We start from the raw sequence: 7,743 nt of genomic DNA, 5'->3' as shown, positions 1-7,743 counted from the left end.
TACAGTGATATAATTTCGCAGGAACAGCCTAGGGGTATATGTGGCTACTCTCTGAGGAGGAGGTATGGAACATACATGCCTACATACATTTTTATAACATGTATAGCTTTCAAACGTATATGTACATGTATTTCACTTTTATCTCAAGCGAATTTCGCCCTGTGCTTTTAGTTTCACGCGGCTAAATAAAAATAAATGCCGTGTGACTAGGGCCTCCCGTCGGGTAGACCGTTCGCCGGGTGCAAGTCTTTCGATTTGACGTCACTTCGGCGACTTGGGCGTCGATTCACGCAGCTGACGGTATGTCGTATCTCGTGAACTATGTGCTGTACTAAGATATAATGTTGCAGGTACATCCAGTGGCATATGTAGGTACTGTCTGCGAAATGTGTTATGAGTGGAGTTAACAGTAAATAAGTAATATATTAAAACGTCATGGTTGATACCCCAGTTTTTCACACATCCCAGTGTCTATGAACTAAGAACCGTAAAATGACAGTTTTGCTGATACATTCAGTGACATAAGTGAATACTGTCTGCAAAATGTGTTGCTAATACTGTAGTAAAGAAGTAATAAATAAAACTGTCACGCTTATGCGGCAGGTTTTTGCAAGGGCAACGAAAATGTAAGTGGTAAACTTCTTTCCTGTATGATTTCACAAAAAATCGCAAAATCTTGAAATTGTGTGTTAAGTTTGTTGCATGTCTCTAACTGCTATCATTCTCAAATACTGTCTGACTAAAGTATGAACATTTCACCCGTCGTGGGCTACACTACTTTTCACCTCCACCCAACTTCTGCTGATACGTAGGTGATTCTTACTCCCACACTGGTTCCTTCCAGACAATAAGTGATATGCGTACCGAGTTCGGTTGAAATCCATACGATGTTTTAGGTGGAGATATGCAACATACTTACATTTATACATGCTTGCATCCATTTTTATGTATACGGATGTTAACAAATTCCAGTACCCATTTCATATACTCTTTACTTAGGCAATCATCAGTTTTTTGCTGCTCAAGTAGAAAGACTTATCTATTACTTTTAGTGTCTCATTTCCTTATCTAGTTCCTTCATCCTTTTCTTAGTGTTCGTCTTATTTCTTTCCAAGACACTGTCCTTTCCATTCAACTGCTCATCCAAATACATTGCTGTCTCTGACACAATTACAATTCCATCGGCAAACTGGAATTTTTACATTCTACTTCCCCTGTCTCATTTCACTTGTACATCAGGTCGAATAAGTCTGTCGTGGCTGGCTCTCGCAAGGATCTTAAGGATTCTGAGCAACTGTCGTCTACTCCCGGGGCCGTATTTCCACTAAGGTTCTCTGAATGCTTGTCATGTTCTCCTTGCAGGACAGTATCTCCCGTCTCATCTTCCACTACTTCCTTTTCTATTTCTACAATACTATCCTCGAGTTTGTCTGACTTACACAGCTCCTCTCTATATATATTCCTTCTACCACACACATTTCTCTTCTTTGCTCAGTACTGGCTTGTCATCCGAGTATTTGATATTCATACAGCCGTTACTCTTTTCTCCAAAGCTGTTCAAAATTTTCCTATAGCCAGCTTCTGTCACTCCCCTAGTCATGCAAGCTTCTACAGCAAGGGTGTACATACTTACCCGTACCACAGGTTGCAAACCCCTCATGTGGCTACATAAGGGTCGGAAACAAAAAAGTACATAATTAGTTCACATCATTTGCTCCACATATGTTTATTTTATTGAACAATAATGTTTTTTACAGAAACCTTATTTACAAAATTTAATTGTAAATATGACATACAATTGCTTTCATGTAAGGCTCAACTTTTGTCGCAGACAGTTGCTAAATATACCATAAACTGTTACTCCTCAAGCGATTCCGTCCTCTTCTCAGGAGGCAATAAAAATAAAATAAAATTAAAAAAAGGAACGACGGTGAGGGGCGGGCCGCCATTGGATCAAAAGTCTTTCCATCTCTGTTATGAACTCTTGCATAGGTTGTCCTCTAGCCATGCGGGCTTAGCCATCTGCACTTTTTGTGAGTTTCATTTTTCTAGACGTGTTTTCGCTTTTACTTACTTCATTCGCTGTGTTTTTATACTTTCTTCTTTCTGTAGAGCTACTCTTCCACGACGTTAAGATCGGACGATTCACATTTCTACTCGAGGTGCGATAGGCTGCCTGAGTGTTCCTCAGACCAGGAGCAGCCCAGAGGACGCGGCTGTTGTCATCTTGGAAGATGCCACAAATGTGTGTGAATTCCTATGGGACCAAACTGCTGACGTCATCGTTCCCTAGTCTTACACACTACTTATGCTAAGACCACCACACACACACACACACACACACACACACACACACACACACACACACACACACACACACACACACATGCCCGAGGGAGGACTCGAACCTGCCGCGTAATCAGTGACATGGCGCCTCAAACGGCGCAGCCACTCCGCGAGGCGAAGATGCCACAGTGCACACTGTACTCGCCACGAAGACGTGAGCGAAAGAGCAAATATTTGATCGCGGAGAATTATAAAACAAAAACAACAGTGGGTCATGTTCATGGGGAATGAGTGGGTACGAACAACACCAACAAAACGTCACAGAAGCACTACAGGTCGATGCAAACGACGCCTTGCATCATTTGGAAAGAGGCAGACTCGCGACTTGTTAGACACACTCCCATTCGAGTGTCTGCGTAGGTTGCCCCATGGAAAAAGCGCAGCTTCGTGTGCCGTTCAGAGCAATTGCCTTCTGCGATGTACCAAACTCCAGACGTTCATTACATGCGGTTACTACTGCAATGTTCGATCAGAACCTGCCTAAGATGGACCTGTATCGATCCCTTAAGATTGTAAGCAGAAATATATTAATTCCCCACACAACACAACTTTTTTTTGTAAGTAAAGGTCCTTCCAGAAGCGCGCCAGTTTTCAGTCACGTAGTATATTTTTTGTCCGTCATTGTTACCTATCATTTCGGTTTCCATGAACTTTTCGACTATTGTTGCAGTCCGAAGTTCTCGCATTTCTTTATTTTTGTCTAACCATGGAGCAGTTTACTCTTGCGCAACGTGTGATAACAGCGAAAACATTTGATCAGAACGGATAAACTTACGCAGCAACTGTGAGATACCTTCACGTGATGGTAGGGCGCAATGAAGCACCGAATGATCAACAGTTCGCTGAATTTTTGTAATACTCAATTAAACGGGTTCAACAGTGAACATTACGAGTTCTGGTCTGACTCATTCTGTTTGATCTGTACAAAACGTTGAGTTGGTTCGTGAAAACATGGCTTTTACTCTATGCTGGTCGCTTATTCACCGTTCCCAAGAATTGACCATAAGATATTATTCAGCATGGTGAAGTCTCTGTTGTGGTTTTCATTACCACCATTGCATCAGCTAAAAGAAGCCGGCCACGAAAAAAGGTGGCATTTTCTTCACTGGTTTCCAAGAAGAAAGGAAGACGACGAGTGACGAGACACACTTCCACTTAACTGGATTTATGAATAAGCAAAACTGCATTATCTGAGAGCCACGAAATACAAGGATGGTATCTAGAAATGGAAATGCATCCACGTCGAGTGATTGTTTAGTGTGGCTTGCGAGACAGGTTCATGTCTTTTGTTGATGTGTTTTGAAAAAATAAAGTTCTCAGTTTTAAATAAAACTAAGATGTTTCTTTTTGAAGGACCGCACAAATTCAAATAACGGTCTTTTAAAGGTAATATTTTAAAAGTGCATTCTGGTAATGGAGCACTCTGGTTATTGACTGGGCTGCAGATTAAATTATTTTAAGAATTATGCCAATATGCGTTTCGGGGTTTCACTCATCACATTTGGCGGGATACATGTTCAGTTTCCAGTTTGTACATTATAAAAAACATTGGCTGCAAACTGGATGCTTGCAGCTGTCCTGTACAAATTAACAATTTGTGTAACTACTACACTTCATGAGTTGTATATTTATGATGTACTTACTTTCCATTTTGATTGTTGTTGCTGCAGTTTTTAGCATTTATAATTGTGGCGTATACACGTTACCTTTGCGTATTACACGAAAAGGGCTCAGTATCCGCCATGCTGCCAATTAATTGGAAAATCATGTCTACAGTCAGAGTTAAATTTTGTTAACCATAGGCATAATTTTCCGATGTAAACAGGCCACCACAACCGCACGAGTGGTCGACTGAAGAGCGGACAAATTGAATAGCTGGGCAGCGGCCATTAGAGTGGTAAACTGACGCGCAGAGTTCGAATGTTTATACATGGCTTCTGGTTATAAAATTCCTTCCCTTGAGTTAGGTCACAAACATAATGCCTCATTTAAATACGTTACTACAATATACTTTTTAATTTATGAACAAACAGCAACTAGTCACTGTTTACGAATTTATCTTACGTATTACATGGAATCTGCCGTAGCTAAAAGTTATGTATTGGACCCCTAGCGTTTTTCGTAGTTCATTTACGATAGATGCACGGAAAATGCATCAAAATACTCTAAGATTTGCCCACTATATTAATAGATATTTCCGGACTCTACCTTGCTTTAGATTTTACGACGGGAAGTGCGTTATATATGGATTAGTGCTTTGGGAACTCACGAACAAATTATCAAGTTTCAACCTAACCTAGACCATGAAAACACTACCGATCAGCCAAATTTCTTCAAAATGATCAGAACATATAAAATGGTATTCTGTCGGTCGGAAATCTTGTCTCCTGACAGCGTGTAACAATTTTTGTAACAGCTGTTTTTGAGAAAGGAAACCTGCAAATAGATGCTCAGACATTATGCTAATACCGTGTTACAAAGACATTTATTACAAAAGTGCACTGACATACAATACAACTTAAAATATCCACATACCTGTGAAATGTAATATTCGTTCCTTTCTTGAATTTATTTGTACAATTAATCTCTGCACAACTCTTCACCATTGTACTTCTTTTGATTGGAATGTACAGACAGTAGAATTACGAGTAACAAATACTGTATGTACGCCACAACAAATATACAACGTTGAATCAGGGTCGTCATAAACAACAGTACTACACAACACATCAGACTACAACCACTATAATGGCGACCAGGCGAAGGTTCAAATTATCCCGCGACTGCAGCGCCATCAGTGAGTCTAGTTATTTTTTAGAAGGTCTTTGGATGTAAACAAGCCTGTTAGTCGACAATATGGCGGATACTGTGCTGTTCTCGTGCAATATGCGAAGAAAATGAGTTTGTGCAACGATTGTAATTGCAACAAACTGGAGCAACAACAAGCAGAATAGAAAGTAAGTACACCATAAATATGGCTCAAAGTGTAGTAGTTACACAAATTGTTCATTGGTACAGGGCCACTGCAAGCATCCAGATTGCAGCGGGTGTTTTTAACGACGTACTAACTGGAAACTGAATATGATCACGCCAAATGAAGATGGGTGAAAGCCAGAAACGTATACTGGCGTAAATAAAAAGACATAAAAAGTGGCTAGTTGTTGCATTTCTTAAATTAATATGACAGAGCACTTGAGGTAAATGCCTGGAATTACCAGACTCAGTAGACGCGCACGGAATCTGTAAGGTGGACGACATCGTTACGGTCTCGGAAAACCGTTAACGAGCCTGGACGCATCACCGTTCTCCGTGACGAAACCCCCGTGGCGACGCCCGATAGTGTAGGAGCCACCAGATACGGAACCCCGTTATCTGTTGGTGCATCGGTGGCGGCAAAAACAACTCGACGTCACGACGGCGCTAAGGACCCGGAAAGAGCCGAGAATCAGGAAAGAATAGTCCGTGGCCGCGATCCAGCGCAGCAGAAATACGACGCCCACGCAACAGAGACGAGATGCAAATGCTGTACGGGGGTTGCCCACATCAATACGAATACCCTGGTGTAAACACCATATCGCTGTGGGTTTTTTCTGTCTTGTCTGTAAGTCCCCGCTATTGGCTCCTCTTTTCACAAATTTATCACAAGTCGACCCCCGAGATCAGAAATCTGAGCAGGAGCATTATAACTGTTAGAAAAGCAACCGCACTACAGAACATCATAACAACTACCATAAAAGAAAAGGAGCAAAAGACCAAAAGCGACATAGCAAATAGACATCAGTTGCTCCAATTTTTCGCATTTATAATCGTGGCATATGCACGTTTTCTTTGCATATCACACGTAACCGGCGCATATCCTCAGCAACAAGCAGTATACAATGTAAGTACATCAGAAATATACAACTCTCGAAGTGTCCTGTTAAACAAATTGTTAATTTGCACGGGGCAGCTACAAGCCTTCAGATTGCAGTCGGAGGTTTTTAACAACGTACTAACTGGAAATGGAATATGTATCACGCCAAATTAAGATTGGTGAAAGCTGGAAACGAGCATTGCTGTAAATAAGAATCCATTACAACCACTGCGCTTCACGACTGTGATGTAATCCAAAACAGGAAGGAGGCACTGGTGATAGGTATTCTGCAGCTGAAATCTACATCTGCAATAAAGTACAGAATGAATTGAGCCTAATTGCTGACTTCCTTCCTGTTTCGTTTTACTGTAAATACACATTCGGAGTAGCCCAATTACAAATATTTTTAACATTCCTAAAACATACTATAATTATAACTGTCATATAGGTATATTTAAAATAACCTGTTTATGATACCAACTTAAAATTAATTAACGCTAATCTCTAATATTGAGTAAATGTGTTGACTTCTTACACCCTCCACCTTTCCATTTTTTTTTAATTGAACGAACTTGCAAACAGTAATGATCATTCAAAGTTCTGTATATAAAGGGTGATCAGGGCTGACAAGCTTGTATGGGTCTTGTAGAGTGGGCTGTGCTGAGAAAGAATTGTTAAAAAAATTCGATACATTGCACCATTTCTGAGTTAATTAGCACTGAAGTCAACCAATCAGGCCGTTGTGCCCACAAATTTAAGCGATACTGCAGAGACGCAGTCGCCAAAAGTGTTCTTCGTTTAGTTTGCTCTGATTGGCTACTTTCAATGCCATTTAACTCGCAAATGGCAGAATATACCGTTTTTTTCTTAGCAATTATCGCTCAGCACAACCTACGCTGTAACACCCACACAAGCTTTTCTGATTGTTTCTGACTACTCTGTATAAAAAAAAGTACCCAAAAGCAGATCCTCATATTTGTTTTTTATTATTTAAATATAGAGTGTTGTAAACAAACTGTATATTTGGAGCAAGTAATATACTCTTTATTATGTTATGCATCATTTACATTTAATTCTTACGAAATGTCATTAAAAATGAGTATGAAAATAAAAGTATTTTCAAAAGTCTTACACTTAGCGAGGTTTGAGTATATATAGCACTAAACAAAATTGTAAGAGGGTGTTAAATCACGGACAACATACTCTAGTTTCAAAGTACACTTAATATAACGTATTCCAGGAAAGTTACAGAATCATCTTGTTTCCTTTGGTGGACCCAAGCAATCTGTTACAAGATGTTCCTGTAGGTTTTCTTTCTGACAGTTTGGCTTTGTGAGGTTTACGAAAGTGACTACCTCACTTTTACCCAGCAATTTCGTCTCTGAAAGCGTGTTCAATATTATTTGACAGCAAGTTATCTTGGATAGAGTGTCATCGACAGATTTAGAAGGTACTTCAGTTGTGCCACAGGGAAGTGTGTTGGGACCCTTCGTATTCACGTTGTACTTTAATGACCTTGCGGACAATATTCATAGTAACATTTT

The sequence above is a fragment of the Schistocerca gregaria genome, chromosome 1, assembly GCF_023897955.1.
Source record: "Schistocerca gregaria isolate iqSchGreg1 chromosome 1, iqSchGreg1.2, whole genome shotgun sequence".
NCBI lineage: Eukaryota > Metazoa > Arthropoda > Insecta > Orthoptera > Acrididae > Schistocerca > Schistocerca gregaria.
Note: the sequence above shows the minus strand (reverse complement) of the source record.